Raw genomic sequence first — 17,421 nt, 5'->3', positions numbered from 1 at the left:
GCAGTAACACAGTTGAATTACTACAGCTGCCGCCAAGGCATTCACAGCGTTATCCAAGATTCAGAATTGTATGCAGTTAATGCAAACTTTATTACTGGGTGACTCTTCAGCTGTTTATTTTTATTATTATTATTATTTCCCATATAGTGAGTTGCCTTTAGAAGTATGCAGCCTTCAGATACTTTCTCTGCTTTAATAAAACATAGAAAGAATTGCAGTAACACAGTTGAATTACTACAGCTGCCGCCAAGGCATTCACAGCGTTATCCAAGATTCAGAATTGTATGCAGTTAATGCAAACTTTATTACTGGGTGACTCTTCAGCTGTTTATTTTTATTATTATTATTATTTCCCTTATAGTGAGTTGCCTTTAGAAGTATGTAGCCTTCAGATACTTTCTCTGCTTTAATAAAACACAGAAAGAATTGCAGTAACACAGTTGAATTACTACAGCTGCCGCCAAGGCATTCTCAGCGTTATTCAAGATTCAGAATTGTATGCAGTTAATGCAAACTTTATTACTGGGTGACTCTTCAGCTGTTTATTTTTATTATTATTATTATTTCCCATATAGTGAGTTGCCTTTAGAAGTATGCAGCCTTCAGATACTTTCTCTGCTTTAATAAAACATAGAAAGAATTGCAGTAACACAGTTGAATTACTACAGCTGCCGCCAAGGCATTCACAGCGTTATCCAAGATTCGGAATTGTATGCAGTTAATGCAAACTTTATTACTGGGTGACTCTTCAGCTGTTTATTTTTATTATTATTATTATTTCCCATATAGTGAGTTGCCTTTAGAAGTATGCAGCCTTCAGATACTTTCTCTGCTTTAATAAAACATAGAAAGAATTGCAGTAACACAGTTGAATTACTACAGCTGCCGCCAAGGCATTCACAGCGTTATCCAAGATTCAGAATTGTATGCAGTTAATGCAAACTTTATTACTGGGTGACTCTTCAGCTGTTTATTTTTATTATTATTATTATTTCCCATATAGTGAGTTGCCTTTAGAAGTGTGCAGCCTTCAGATACTTTCTCTGCTTTAATAAAATATAGAAAGAATTGCAGTAACACAGTTGAATTACTACAGCTGCCGCCAAGGCATTCACAGCGTTATCCAAGATTCAGAATTGTATGCAGTTAATGCAAACTTTATTACTGGGTGACTCTTCAGCTGTTTATTTTTATTATTATTATTATTTCCCATATAGTGAGTTGCCTTTAGAAGTGTGCAGCCTTCAGATACTTTCTCTGCTTTAATAAAACATAGAAAGAATTGCAGTAACACAGTTGAATTACTACAGCTGCCGCCAAAACATTCACAGCGTTATCCAAGATTCAGAATTGTATGCAGTTAATGCAAACTTTATTACTGGGTGACTCTTCAGCTGTTTATTTTTATTATTATTATTATTTCCCATATAGTGAGTTGCCTTTAGAAGTATGCAGCCTTCAGATACTTTCTCTGCTTTAATAAAACATAGAAAGAATTGCAGTAACACAGTTGAATTACTACAGCTGCCGCCAAGGCATTCACAGCGTTATCCAAGATTCAGAATTGTATGCAGTTAATGCAAACTTTATTACTGGGTGACTCTTCAGCTGTTTCTTTTTATTATTATTATTATTTCCCATATAGTGAGTTGCCTTTAGAAGTATGCAGCCTTCAGATACTTTCTCTGCTTTAATAAAACATAGAAAGAATTGCAGTAACACAGTTGAATTACTACAGCTGCCGCCAAGGCATTCACAGCGTTATCCAAGATTCAGAATTGTATGCAGTTAATGCAAACTTTATTACTGGGTGACTCTTCAGCTGTTTATTTTTATTATTATTATTATTTCCCATATAGTGAGTTGCCTTTAGAAGTATGCAGCCTTCAGATACTTTCTCTGCTTTAATAAAACATAGAAAGAATTGCAGTAACACAGTTGAATTACTACAGCTGCCGCCAAGGCATTCACAGCGTTATCCAAGATTCAGAATTGTATGCAGTTAATGCAAACTTTATTACTGGGTGACTCTTCAGCTGTTTATTTTTATTATTATTATTATTTCCCATATAGTGAGTTGCCTTTAGAAGTATGCAGCCTTCAGATACTTTCTCTGCTTTAATAAAACATAGAAAGAATTGCAGTAACACAGTTGAATTACTACAGCTGCCGCCAAGGCATTCACAGCGTTATCCAAGATTCAGAATTGTATGCAGTTAATGCAAACTTTATTACTGGGTGACTCTTCAGCTGTTTATTTTTATTATTATTATTATTTCCCATATAGTGAGTTGCCTTTAGAAGTATGCAGCCTTCAGATACTTTCTCTGCTTTAATAAAACATAGAAAGAATTGCAGTAACACAGTTGAATTACTACAGCTGCCGCCAAGGCATTCACAGCGTTATCCAAGATTCAGAATTGTATGCAGTTAATGCAAACTTTATTACTGGGTGACTCTTCAGCTGTTTATTTTTATTATTATTATTATTTCCCATATAGTGAGTTGCCTTTAGAAGTATGCAGCCTTCAGATACTTTCTCTGCTTTAATAAAACATAGAAAGAATTGCAGTAACACAGTTGAATTACTACAGCTGCCGCCAAGGCATTCACAGCGTTATCCAAGATTCAGAATTGTATGCAGTTAATGCAAACTTTATTACTGGGTGACTCTTCAGCTGTTTATTTTTATTATTATTATTATTTCCCATATAGTGAGTTGCCTTTAGAAGTATGCAGCCTTCAGATACTTTCTCTGCTTTAATAAAACATAGAAAGAATTGCAGTAACACAGTTGAATTACTACAGCTGCCGCCAAGGCATTCACAGCGTTATCCAAGATTCAGAATTGTATGCAGTTAATGCAAACTTTATTACTGGGTGACTCTTCAGCTGTTTATTTTTATTATTATTATTATTTCCCATATAGTGAGTTGCCTTTAGAAGTATGCAGCCTTCAGATACTTTCTCTGCTTTAATAAAACATAGAAAGAATTGCAGTAACACAGTTGAATTACTACAGCTGCCGCCAAGGCATTCACAGCGTTATCCAAGATTCGGAATTGTATGCAGTTAATGCAAACTTTATTACTGGGTGACTCTTCAGCTGTTTATTTTTATTATTATTATTATTTCCCATATAGTGAGTTGCCTTTAGAAGTATGCAGCCTTCAGATACTTTCTCTGCTTTAATAAAACATAGAAAGAATTGCAGTAACACAGTTGAATTACTACAGCTGCCGCCAAGGCATTCTCAGCGTTATTCAAGATTCAGAATTGTATGCAGTTAATGCAAACTTTATTACTGGGTGACACTTCAGCTGTTTATTTTTTTTTTTACTATTTCCCATATAGTGAGTTGCCTTTAGAAGTATGCAGCCTTCAGATACTTTCTCTGCTTTAATAAAACATAGAAAGAATTGCAGTAACACAGTTGAATTACTACAGCTGCCGCCAAGGCATTCACAGCGTTATCCAAGATTCAGAATTGTATGCAGTTAATGCAAACTTTATTACTGGGTGACTCTTCAGCTGTTTATTTTTATTATTATTATTATTTCCCATATAGTGAGTTGCCTTTAGAAGTATGCAGCCTTCAGATACTTTCTCTGCTTTAATAAAACATAGAAAGAATTGCAGTAACACAGTTGAATTACTACAGCTGCCGCCAAGGCATTCACAGCGTTATCCAAGATTCAGAATTGTATGCAGTTAATGCAAACTTTATTACTGGGTGACTCTTCAGCTGTTTATTTTTATTATTATTATTATTTCCCATATAGTGAGTTGCCTTTAGAAGTATGCAGCCTTCAGATACTTTCTCTGCTTTAATAAAACATAGGAAGAATTGCAGTAACACAGTTGAATTACTACAGCTGCCGCCAAGGCATTCACAGCGTTATCCAAGATTCGGAATTGTATGCAGTTAATGCAAACTTTATTACTGGGTGACTCTTCAGCTGTTTATTTTTATTATTATTATTATTTCCCATATAGTGAGTTGCCTTTAGAAGTATGCAGCCTTCAGATACTTTCTCTGCTTTAATAAAACATAGAAAGAATTGCAGTAACACAGTTGAATTACTACAGCTGCCGCCAAGGCATTCTCAGCGTTATTCAAGATTCAGAATTGTATGCAGTTAAGGCAAACATTATTACTGGGTGACACTTCAGCTGTTTATTTTTTTTTACTATTTCCCATATAGTGAGTTGCCTTTAGAAGTGTGCAGCCTTCAGATACTTTCTCTGCTTTAATAAAACATAGAAAGAATTGCAGTAACACAGTTGAATTACTACAGCTGCCGCCAAGGCATTCTCAGCGTTATTCAAGATTCAGAATTGTATGCAGTTAATGCAAACTTTATTACTGGGTGACACTTCAGCTGTTTATTTTTTTTTTACTATTTCCCATATAGTGAGTTGCCTTTAGAAGTATGCAGCCTTCAGATACTTTCTCTGCTTTAATAAAACATAGAAAGAATTGCAGTAACACAGTTGAATTACTACAGCTGCCGCCAAGGCATTCTCAGCGTTATCTAAGATTCAGAATTGTATGCAGTTAATGCAAACTTTATTACTGGGTGACTCTTCAGCTTGTGGCGATCCTGCTTCCATCAAAATGACTGTATTCGAAAAACTATTTTCCTAACTGCGCACCGGAAGTACGAAGCAGTTATCTACGATCAAGCGCGCAAGCTGTGCGAATTAAAAATATAAATTTCCGGTCTTTCACAAAAAATCTGTTGTCTGTCGATGTGTTAGCGTTAAAAATTAAAAGATGTTTATTTTTATATATAAAAAGTCGTCGCTCATTCTTTATGTGTGGATGTAACTTAACTATCCCAATTTGCAACCTTCTCCACTAAAACATCCCACATTTGCAGATACTTCAGATACTTTCTCTGTTGTAATAAAATATAGAAAGAATTACGGTAACGCAGTTGAATTATTACAGATGCTGCTTTTTTTTCAATTTGTTTTGGCGGGGTTGGGCATTGCTATTTACTTCTTAACCTCACGTCGAGGGAATAACATTGTTGTAGAGAGAACAAATTATTCTCGTTTCCGGTTTGAATGAGCCGCGGCAGCTTTTGATGCTACAATTTTTGAAAACAGAAAATTCCTGAGTTTGGCATAAATTGCAGAGGCTCTCATTTTATTTATAACTAAAAATATTTTCAACTGACATAGGACTTTATATTTTAATCTTTCAGATGATTTACAAAGAAATCATTTATATATATTTTTTTTACTTCAAAATTAAAATATATACTATAATTTATATTAAGTGATTATAATGCAAAAATATATATATATAATATCAATTTTAATGTAGGTGTTTATAAAAAGTTTATTTTGTTTTTTATTTACGCAAAATCTTTTATAATTATTTTAAAATAATTTTCTGTAGCAAAAATTAGTATAAATAGCAATTTTCCGTAGCATCAAAATTTAAATATAAAAAAATTCGGGGAAATCGGAAAAATACTTTATAAAATTCATTTCATATATTTAATTTATTAAAAATGTATATTTAGAAAACACTTTGTTTTTTCATGCGTCTTTTTAATTTGACATATAAAACCCCGTTAGGATACAATTTATTATTTTTTGAACTTTTATTGGCCTCTTATGCAAAAGCTGGACAGTTAATGAGCATAACAGTCAGTCACAATAACTTCTGTTCATACGACTTAGTTTTATGGGATGATTGGCTGTAATTTTTAAAAAAGGATGCAGTTTGTTATAAAAAGAAGAGAAAATTCATTCAAAAGTGAAGAATTTTTTAAAAAGTTAGTAGAAGCGTGAAATTTATTTAATTACGCGGTTACTAAAATTTATGTAACCCAAATTAATAACTTTTAAAAGTTTCACGTTCTAAATTTTTATTATACTTTCTTGTATGTGAAGGAGAAAATAATATGATCATAAAAAAATAATTCTCGAGGTCGTTACTTTTCTCCGCATTTCAATATTCTTTTAATTTTTGAATTACTTATATATGACTGTTTGTCGCTTCGTCTATGAACATCATAACTCAAAACTGATTTGATCTAGAAAGATGAAATTTGGTATATGATCTTCTCGCCACATTTTTAGATTTCTATTAAATTTTAAACGAAATCCAATCTCAGGAAATGGGTGGTTTGAGTGCAAATGAGCAAGAACTTTTAAACTTTTACAAAATATAAAGAGCTAGATGGACTCAGATCTAGCATCTAAAGTGTTATATCAATATTAAATTTTAAACTAAACCCATCAACAGGTTGATTGTCTGTCTGTTTACAGTTTCGTATGCAGTATGCAAGTGTGATAACTCACAAAAGAAATTTTGATGAAAAGTGTACTTGAATAAATGAAATTTGATATATCATTTTGTTTCTAAAATTGTATCCCTGCATTAATTTTTTTAAGCGCTACCTAAAATTGTTACCAGGTTTTCTTTACTATACTATGAAACATAAAACGCTCATGAGTGGATAACCGGAAATAAAGATTTAAGAACTCACAGGGCTCAGTATAGTAAGGAAAGGGATGACACCTGTATAAGCTGGGGCCAAGATGGCGTGATGGCAAGATGACTTAGGCCAGGAAGATTTTAGGTTCGAGACTAGATTCCATCGACGAACCGTCATGTAAACAGGCCTGGTGCACGTCAAACCATCGGGACGAGGGGTTCTCCCGTTGGCATGGTGCGGTAAGCTTGGTGAGGGGATGCCAGCTCAGGTGTCGTCCTCGCCATCTGACAGTGGTTCAAAAGTGAGAGATTCGTCCCAAATCAGCCCTATTGTTGCTTTAAAACGGGACGTTAATATAACTGAATTGAACCAGAAATTATGCAATGGCGTTTTGGGAATCCATTTCGTCAAGTTTATTATTTGTTGTATTTATCTTATTGAATTAATTTTTGCCCTCTCAGTTTTTATTATAAAAATATTTTAATCACAATTTTTAAAGAAAAAAATTATGTACAGCAAAGTTTAATAAAGAAATTGAAACATCTTCATTCTCTAGATTCTGATGTGTTAATCTCTGAAGGTATATTAAATCGTTATATATAAATACGAATTAAAAATTCAAATAATAAATTATTTCACAAATTTTAAGAATTTTCACAGTCTTGTTGCCCTTAATCCGAAAAACAATCTTTTTTTGAAAAAAAAATCGTTTGGAAACTTATTATACTTTTTTTAATCTGTTGAAAATGTTTATGTGTGATAGATATTTAAAAAAAAATAACGATTAAAATTTATTGAAATATCATCATTAAACAAGAAAGATTAAACATTTTTAACAATGATATTTTATTAATCTTTCTATAATACTTTTTTGTTCTACTTTTTATGTGCTTAATGATAGCAAAATATAAGTAGTTATGATTTTTTGGAACGTTGTTTCTCTGAAATAAATCGCCAGAGATCCAATAAAAAAAAATTGGGGTAACAATACGCAGGAACATTGAAAATAAACCACTGAAGCAATTACATAGATCCATTTCTTTTTAGGCTCTGAAAATATACAGCAATTGAAAATCATGTAATTTGACGATGTCTTTGGGTTGTAACTTATTATATGAAAAAAGGGTTGTAAGTTACTTGACCCTAATAAACTTATTGCAGAAATAATGCAATTGTCTTTCACATTCCAGACGTCACTAAATTCTGACATTACATCTCGATCTATTATCTAGGCTAGACAACGGATTAGAAAATAGGCAGTATTCAATATTACTTGTTTCAAACCAGGAAGTATCATGACTTTGAACATTTTAGATTGTGTAGTGAGTTTTATGCTAAACCTGCATTGAAAAATGCGAGCTAAATTATCATTATTAGAGAGGAATTTAGCTAACTGGAACTTTAGCTGTCTCGAATACATAGTATAGAGAAAGTATAATAATCTAATAATTGCCAAAAAATGTGAACTCGAAATCTTGACGAATCTTCGCATTTTAGACCTCTCTGTGTCCGAAAAACACATTTTTGGAAATGTCCGTCCATCCTTCTGCCTGCCTGTCTGTGACAAAAATAACCAAAAACTGCTTTGATCTAGATGGATAAAATTTGGTATACAGCCTTTATGCCAAATTTGTAGATTTCTATTAAATTTATAGCAAAATCTGCTCAGAGGAAGTCTGTCTGTACGGCTGTTCGAATATAATTCAGCTCGATGACTACAAAATGAAAAGAGCTAGACATAAAACATTCGATACACAGAATTAACATCCAAAGTCTCGATAAATTTTGAGGCAATCCAACGAGGGATTGATCATCTGTCGGTCTGTAATTTAAGACACTTGTAAAAACGATAAATCAAGGACGCAATGGCTTAAATATATCAAATTTGGTATACTGTTTTGTGTCAATTTTTTCAATGTGATTTATTTCCTTGGTCTCCTTGATTTCATTTTGGTGCAAGTTTAGAACATTGCATAAATAGTTCAAATTTTGTTTTCGAAATTAAGAAGAAAAATTTAAACTTTTTTTATATATATAAAATTCAGAATTGTTTTCATTAGTTAAATATTTCTGTAATTTGTGATCATAAATAAGTAACCTCGGTCATCATAAATAAGTAACTTTTTAAGGCCCTTAATTCACTTACGAATGTATCCAATGAAAAAGACCAATTACAATATTTTCTCAGTTTCTAAGATTCTTTTAAATATAAATTTTAAGTGTTGAATTCTTAAGTATTGTTGTTTAAAATTATTAAAAATTTTAATAATAAATATTATTAATTAATGTAGAAAATTTTTATTACTTTTAATATTTATTTATTCCCTACATGTTATTTTCATTCATTCTTAAAATTTAAAAATGTGACTTTTTTGTCATTTTTAGTTTAAAAAGTAATTCTATTTTTCTATATTTATTTTTAAATTTGTTTTTTTATTCTTTCAAATTTTTAGATAAATTTAATTTTATTATAGCCCCGTTAACTTCGAACAAACCCTTTTTTTAATTTTATATTACTCTTATTAAATTAATTATTAAAGGATCATTTGCTTTAGCAAATCCAAGAACGTTTCGTAATAAATGCAGATGTAATTTAGTTACGAAAATTCTTGAAACCAAAAAAAAAAAAAAAAATCAAATGTTTAGAAAGGAATAAGAATATTTTTTCCCAGTTGAATATCGTAGATATAATAATGAATGGAAATTCAGTTTGAGAATTACGAATTCAAATTTTTTGAGCATCGATTATTATTTTTTGTCCTTTTTTTACTTTAATGATCTTGATCTTTAACCTTTTCCATTGCTTGAAAGAGTAAGATTTAATTTGTTTTTATAGAATCATAAAAGCAACAGAAAAATAATTAGAATAAAAATAACCATATTTTTTAGAAAATATTAAAATATCAAAACAGCTCTTTTGTTAATTTTTTAAATATATTTTTATGAACAAAAGTCCTTCCAGACCTGTGCAACTAAGCTGTGAACCGGGCTGCCCAAACTTCTTTTCCAGTAGTTTCACATATTCTGCCTATCCTAGTTTTGGTTTGCCTAATTATTTTAAATGTATTGAGTATTTAAAGATTTTGTAAATATCCAAACTTTGATAGCAAGTTCATTTTCCAGATTTCATTAATGTTAGAAAAATAAGAATGATTTTAAAGAATCCTTTTCTCACAAAAAATTTCCTATGAGTTGATCAAATAAATCTTTTGAATTAATTTGCTATTATTTATTTATTATTTTCTTATTTTTATTTTTAACAGCTGATAAATCCTGGGTAATTCAAGGTTAAATTATTTTTATATTTTAACTAGAGGAAAATTAACTGTAAGAGGGGAGGGTGTCATTAAGGTGTATAAAACAGTAAACAAAATAGTAGACTAAAGTAATAATTATTAATTACTGCAACTTAGCACATGGGTAAGTCTACATTAATTTCAAAAGTGTACAAAGCGAAGAATGGGAAAATGTTCAAAGACAATACTTTGGTCATTCGATTTACCAGTGCTGTTTCAATTACTGGGACAGTCAATTATAATTCATACGACAAAAACGATTATTATTTCTTCCTTTATTCCAAATAAGAGGTTTTTTAAAAAGCTAATTATGGGTTGAGTTAATTTATTTTCAAGATTACAATTATTCAATTAACTCTCACAAAACCTTTATTAAAACTTTATTAAACCAATAAACTGTGAAAAGTTATATATAAAAGTAGCTGGTAAGAAAATAAAAATACATTTAATAAAATATATTTAATCAACATATAAACGTTTTATCACCTGCAACTTTATTTTTAATTTGGAAAAATCTATTACACCGAGAAATTTTAAAATTTCCTTTCTTTCCAAAAATTTATTTAATTTAAACTTTCTGAATGGAAAATGAAATATGTCTTTATAGAAAAAAATGAAGAGGAAGCTATTTTGAATGATAAGTTTTAATTTCCGCTAACCGTTTATTGCACGTATTCGTTTTTAATTAATTTTTAAGTAACAGGAATCCTTAAGACGAATGTCAAATTACAGAGACAGTTTTTAATATTAATGAAACAAAGGAAATCTAATATATCTTATTTTCATGAAACTCCCATCTGCTTTTTAAAAATTCATTTTTTTAACAATTCCCAAGTGTCTCCATGCTATTTGCTTTCGTAATGAAAACTTAATTTTTAATTAATAAAAAATTAGCTGTTTAATCGGTTGTCAAGTATCAGTTCCTCTGATAGTTTTCATTCGATGCATAGTGTTCATATGAAAAATTTGATCTATCCAACAGTTTGGATTTGCAGTGGATACCAAAAAAAAAAAAAAATGGAGTTTCAATTTTATTTGCACTGATAGTTATTTCATTTATTTTCGTTTCTGTGTTTTGTTACTGTAATATTTAAATATTCAAAATTGTAAAAAAACTTCTTTTGATTTTGTTTTTATAGTGGCTAGAGTTGATAAAATAATTTCTAAGGAATTTCAAGTAAAATAATTTCTAAACTGAGTTTCAAGTCTTTTATATGTAAATAGGAAAAAAAAATTTCTACATTACGTAATGTGCGAAATATTTAATTATTACTAATCGCAAAATTGAAAAAAAAAATGATTTAAATATTACTATAAAGCACGAGCGTTATTTAAAATTAAATATGTGATAATATTTAAAACTAATTTTTGTAAACTCGTAAATCACCTAATAAATCTGCGTATGTTTATTCAATTAATATTTATTTGTTCTAAAAAATAAAAATTAAAGCATTTTATTGGATTATTAAGAGAAAAAAATGCATTTTATTTGAGAATATACTGAACATTTTTTTAAAGTTTTCTTAATATTTAATAAGCTTTATTAAATAATAAATGGAATGTAAGCATTGTAATTTCTTTAAGTAGTTGATTTGAGACAAACGGACAAAAAATAATTATATTCGTTTTAATATTCGAAATGAAAGCATTTTCTTAATTAGCTTTAACAATTTATTTATTTTATATAGAATAAAAAAAAGTATAATGACGAGCAAATAAACTTTTACAACAGTTCTTGAATTAACCTAACATTACATTTCCTTTTCATTTGTTTTCATATTTAAGCGATGATAAAAAGGTATTTTCTCTCTTGAAATAGCATCTGTTAGAACATAATTCTTCGTTACTGTAAACAAAGAAAAATATTCTAATAATTAAAAATTCGATCTTGAAATTTTGAAAAATCTCCTTGAATTAGATTTTCTTGAACTTTCTGATTAAACAATCCTTAATATTATGTCTGTTTATTGCTCATGGTACTGTGGCGAATTGAGATGAGCGAGGATATAACCTGGGACCTTGTGGGTCACAGTCCAGTAACATGCCCACGATACAAAAGCAATTGCTCGGGTAGCGTAGCTGTTAACTGGCATATAAGCTTTCACCACAGACTCTTCCTCCAGTGAATTGGAGATGAGACGAACGATATGGCCGTTGAATGGTGATGTATTATTAGCTGTTGATTCTAATGCGCCTATACCCATTTGAGTAGCGTCAAACGTGTGTGGGTGAGTGGTTGCTGCGTCAAGTGAGTCTGAAGGCTTTGGATTGCTGCGTCAAGTGAATCTGACAACTTTGGTTGCGGGTAGATGGCGCCACAACAGCTGTACGAAGGTTGAAGGTTCATCGTCCGAGGTCACCAATGGGGAGGATTGGTATGAGCGGTGATAGAATCTGGGACCTTGTGGTTCGCAGTCCAGTAACATGACCACGATACAAAAGCAATTGCTAGCGTAACTGTTAACTGGCATATAAGCTTTCACCACAGTACTTCAAAAACGCAGCGAGTTATATGCATGAAATTTGGTATGAAGACATTACGTTAAAATCTTATTCCTCCATATTGAAGTGAATTCCATATCTGAAACCATCGGGAGTGGTGTCTCCAAAACTTTCTCGCATACTCTTTAATCAGTGACGTATGAGGAAGATAGGGGCTGCACTTTTGAGGGGATGGCAAAATTTCACAATAAATAATATCTTGTAATCCATCCCGTTCGCTCTAGTAACATTGTTTGAATGTTTTATATTATAAGATTTCTTGTCAATACCACCACCGTTGTCGTATTCTTAAAAGAAGTAAGAATCGACATACTTAGTTTATCTTTGTTTAGAAGCATTTTGTTACCTCATCGGAAATGTGGGAAATATAAATATAAAACAAATTATTCAATATGTGTTTAATTTAGACTCTGAGAACCACGTAACAAATGAAATTTATCCTACTAAACTTTAATCCTGCAAATGAATTTTCGGTTATAAAAAAAATAGAATAAATACCACCTCTAGACTTCGGCAGGAATATTTTCCCAGGAAATCTGATCATCATCTGAAGTATTTAAGGTCATTTCTAAAACGCACAGCTGTCAACCTACAAATCCAGATTTCTTAAACTCTTTTCTTTCCGAAATCCCTTTTCAGCTGCAAAAACTTTTCACACTTTATAATAAGAAAATAAAACATACGAAAGAAAATGGAGTACTTAAATGCAACATTAATCAAGAACAAATAAAAACAAATTTAACTGCAAATAATGATTTGACAATTTTGTGAGATAAGTTTTAAAATTTTTCTTCTTAGCATTATAGATGAATTAATCAGAAGCATTTGATACTGGATTTTGAGACCTACAAATTTTGATACAATCCTCATGCCGACTTTAAATCTTCTAGAAAAATGTATACGAACGATACACGAATTAATTTTCATTAACTTTATTGTAATTTTTAGAAGATACAATTTTAGTAATTATAATCTAGAATTCTTCAGCTAATTGTTGGTAGCTCTAATCCGATTTCATCTATCATACATAGCTGAGTTCTTCAATCATGGTCTAAAATTTGAATAAATAAAGGTAAATATGATATATTCAACTTTTCCTAGACGTCATATATATTTGATAATGCATGTTTGTATTTCGTTAGGAAGAGAAACCGCCAAAACCGCCAATTCCAGTACTTGCAGCTACAAGTTTAACTTAGTTTTAGTTTAGTAATATTAACGTACCGTTTTAAAGCAATACTAACGCTATTTCGGGACTGACTTCGTAATTTTGAGCCGCGATCATATGACGAGAACGGGACCTGATCTCTTACCTCCTCTCCAAGTTTCTATACCACACCAGTGGGAGGATGTTTGGCCCTGCACCAGATCCCCTTACACGACGGTTCTTATTTGGAATCGAGTTTTGAGCTTGAAGTTCCCCGGTTCCGAAGTCAAGTCCTTACCCCCAGGCCACCATGGCCCTCCCTGCAAGTTTAGTTTAAAGTATTAAGAAAACACAAATATACGGAATTGGAATTTATTTTTTAAACTTTAACTGTACTTTTAAAAGCAATAAGGCAGTTCCGATTGCATTAAATAACTATACCTGCAATGCTATTTTATTTTCATGAATAGTAATTTCTGACGATAAAGAACTTTTGAAATCTAAATAACACCGTAAATCCACCACGCAATGGCACCATTTACTATTCAAACTAGATTTGCCCATCTAGACGGACTGTTGTAATGTTAAGAATATTTTAGAATTGATTGTCATAGATTAACTAGCTGTCATAGATAGCTGTGGTAGAAAATTTCGTACATAGCAGCAGGAAGCTAAAGAAATAAAAAAAGAAAATTTTAATTTGTAACACACTTGAGATGTAAATATATAGTAACATTAAAAGCAAATAACAAAGCCCAGATTTCCACAAACAAAAAAAATTTCACGAGCAATCAAAATCCATTGCTTATTCAAAATGAATTGGGACAAATAGTGATATGCTGACGGGAAAAAATTGGATCACCGAATACAAAATTTAAAAAATTGCTGAAATTTTTTTATTAATAAAAGAAATAACTTCCATCTGTCTCGTGCAGTGAGAATACAGTGGATCAGCATATTCAAAATTTCAAATCTCTGCGCATTGATCTTTGTTATAATCCAGTATAAAATTATAAATAAAATTTGCAGTTTACGATATCTTATTGTTAATTCCTATTCATTTTTAAAACACCTAATAAAAACCTGTCTGAGTTTCTTAGATACCGAAACGAAAACTGGAAGTTCACATCTGAGAGGATAATTTTTTACTCCGTCCAACATTACAGACGGCATTGGACAATTACATATTCTGATAGTAAAAAGTTACATAATAATAAAAACCAACACAACCTGGAGAATGTAAGAAAATTTTACATAAAAAGTTCAATGGATAGAGAAATTATATTTAGAGGATACAAATAACAAAAAATGGTCAAACAAACAAACAGCAAACACTAAAAAAAAGAAAGAAAAGGAAACAACGTATAGACAACCACCACTAAACGAGAACTTTGAAAAACTCCATCAAGCAACTCTATTACAGCGAATCATTCCTAGCTAAAGGTCTCCTAGGTCTACCAGTTTTTATATAACACTATAAAGAGCATAGCCAGAAGGTAGAACTTGTAAATGTTTTATTCCAATGCATGCCCTTCGATTATAATACTTCAAGTGAGTAGGCCATTGGTTTCCTTTCTATATAGCATAAAAAATACATGCAAATTTTTTTTGTTGAAATGCAATAAATAAATAAAATTTTCATTTCGTTTGTCAACTGTCCCTGAAACTATAAAGTACGGAACTGCCACACTCTAGCACATTGTATTATTTTTACTTTGTAGCAGATCGGCAAGCCCTAACTGCCTTATCGTTTCCGTACTCCAGGATACTGTCCTGCATCCAAACATTGATTTTAAAATCAACTATTTCGAAGAAAAAAATTGCACTGCATCGGCCGGGAATCGAACCCGGGCCGCCCGCGTGGCAGGCGAGCATTCTACCACTGAACCACCGATGCTACACACAGCTGCCTATTTTAAAGAAATAAGTACAAATTTACGGGGTCAATTCGTGATGGCTGCAAGATGTAATTTCTTTAGGTCCTTTCCTCAAGACATAAGTCACGAAGTGCATCTTTAACAGTTGTTGCAAATAAAACGAGTTTTTGCAGCTGCAGCTTCCTCTGCGATTCAACGGCTGAACATTTTGAGCACTGATTATTTTATTAGATTCTTCATTCTGATGGATATATTAATCCACTTATGTCAAAATACAATTACAGGAAAGGCTACATCACCTGTCCCATGTGTAAGACTTTACTTTACAAAATTCCATAGTATAAATAACAAATTTAATAAAAACAGTTTTATAAATACCCTCTTATTAATATACTAAAAAAACACAATTTCTTTTATTCGATTTATTAATTTTTTTTGACAATTCCCATGATGAGAAAGGTAACGATTTGTTGATTTTTCCACAAAAACTGCATTTTTGAGTTTGGAAATATTCCTAATATTGTAGTTTTATCTAACCATGAAAGACAGCAATTTTGACTTTTAATGGTGGTTTTATTTAACCTTAGAGTGCATGACTTTTTATATTTATTTTCCAAACATAATATCTGTGCTTTGAATAAATGCATATAATTTAAGAGAATTATATAAAAAGAATTTAAAAATTATTTTTTTCTCGACATTTTGAATTGAACCCCAGTGTTACAAATCACATTTTAACAATATTGCTAGGCAGCGGTGGCCTGATGGTAAGGTCTTTGCTTCAGAGCCAGAGGGGTTTTGTTCGAGACCCGATTCCACCAAAGAAGTGTAAGCATCTCTGATGCACGCTAAATCCGTCGGGGCCAAACGGCCTGCCGTAGCTGTGGTGTGGAAGCTTGGAGTGGGGGTGCCATCTCTGGTGTCGTCGTATAAAGGCTGTTCAAATTTCCGAGTGTCGTCCTAAAAAGCTTTTAACATAACTAAACTAAATAATTCTAGCTTGAAAATAAGTCTCTTTTTATCAATATACTTTTTACAATGCAAGAAAAAAAACGTTTTGATATCATTTTTAATAGTAGAGCTATTCATACAACAGCCATCTTGGTATTTTTCCCAGTTTCTAATTTAAATCTAATTTTGTATCATTATTGTCATATATCGATCTTTCATACAACCGCTTATCAAAAAGCATCTGAAAAAGGATTTGCCAACACTCATTGTTGCCCTTTGGAACAGTTTGGAACAGAAGCTTATAAATGGAGTAGGGGGGAGAGAAAAGAAACGTGTAGCAAAATGGCTACACAATGCACTTTTTTTTAATTACCTCCAGTCACCCCTTTACCACAGAACTTAGCCATATAAACAGGGATTATTGAGACTGCCTGTTATGCTCATTAACTATCCAAATTTTTGCATAAGAAAACAACGGCCAACAAAAAAGTTCAAAGAATCTTCAAACTGCTGGTAGAAAGCTAGAAATCTTTTCCGTCATTTCTTTGAATATTTTTAAATTCCCACGGTATTGTAATATATACACGATGCACTGTAGGGCTAATTTTGCTTAGATATATTAACCTTTGACGCTCTTTTGTTACCCAAAAACTAATTGGATGTTTAGCATTCAACTGTTAAATTGCTTAAAAGACAATACAATTACAGGCCTCAAAGTTGTTTTCAACCGGACGCCAATAGGATTAAACTAAACTAAGTAATTACTCTGATTAGCAACCAAAATTAGTAATTGGGATCTCAGGAAAGATCTTTCTATATTGTTTGAATAAAAAAATTTATTATATGTGTTTTAAGCTTAAAGAATGCACATAACCCAATGATGCCGTAGCAGCCCGAGTGGAGTACTAAGAGTTCAGTTCAGCTTTGCATTAACACAGAGAGAAGGGAGCAAGACATATCTCATTCAGAAAACGATGATTACTCCAAAATTTGCCTCCCTTTCAACTTTAGCTATGAAGAGTAAACAAGATGCTTTGAAGTGTCATTTGGTTTACACGTCCCCGTCCTCTGTCTGTCTTCGACTTATTGATTAATTTTCTGCCTTCTTCCTTCATTTTTTATATTTTTTCGTTTTCTTTAATCATCAAACTAGAAAAAGTAAGCAATAAGACTAAAGTAAACGAACAGAG

General features: G+C 31.5%; 1 non-coding gene across 1 annotated transcript; it reads right to left on the bottom strand.

Annotated features, from left to right (window-relative positions):
• Window positions 1–15,229: 15,229 nt before the first annotated feature.
• Window positions 15,230–15,300, bottom strand: Trnag-gcc (transfer RNA glycine (anticodon GCC)). The gene has a single exon. It is a non-coding gene; the product is annotated as a tRNA-Gly (tRNA).
• Between the last annotated feature and the right edge of the window lie 2,121 nt (window positions 15,301–17,421).

Source organism: Argiope bruennichi, chromosome 10 (genome assembly GCF_947563725.1).
Source record: "Argiope bruennichi chromosome 10, qqArgBrue1.1, whole genome shotgun sequence".
Lineage (NCBI taxonomy): Eukaryota > Metazoa > Arthropoda > Arachnida > Araneae > Araneidae > Argiope > Argiope bruennichi.
This window is presented reverse-complemented; position numbering and strand designations above follow the sequence as displayed.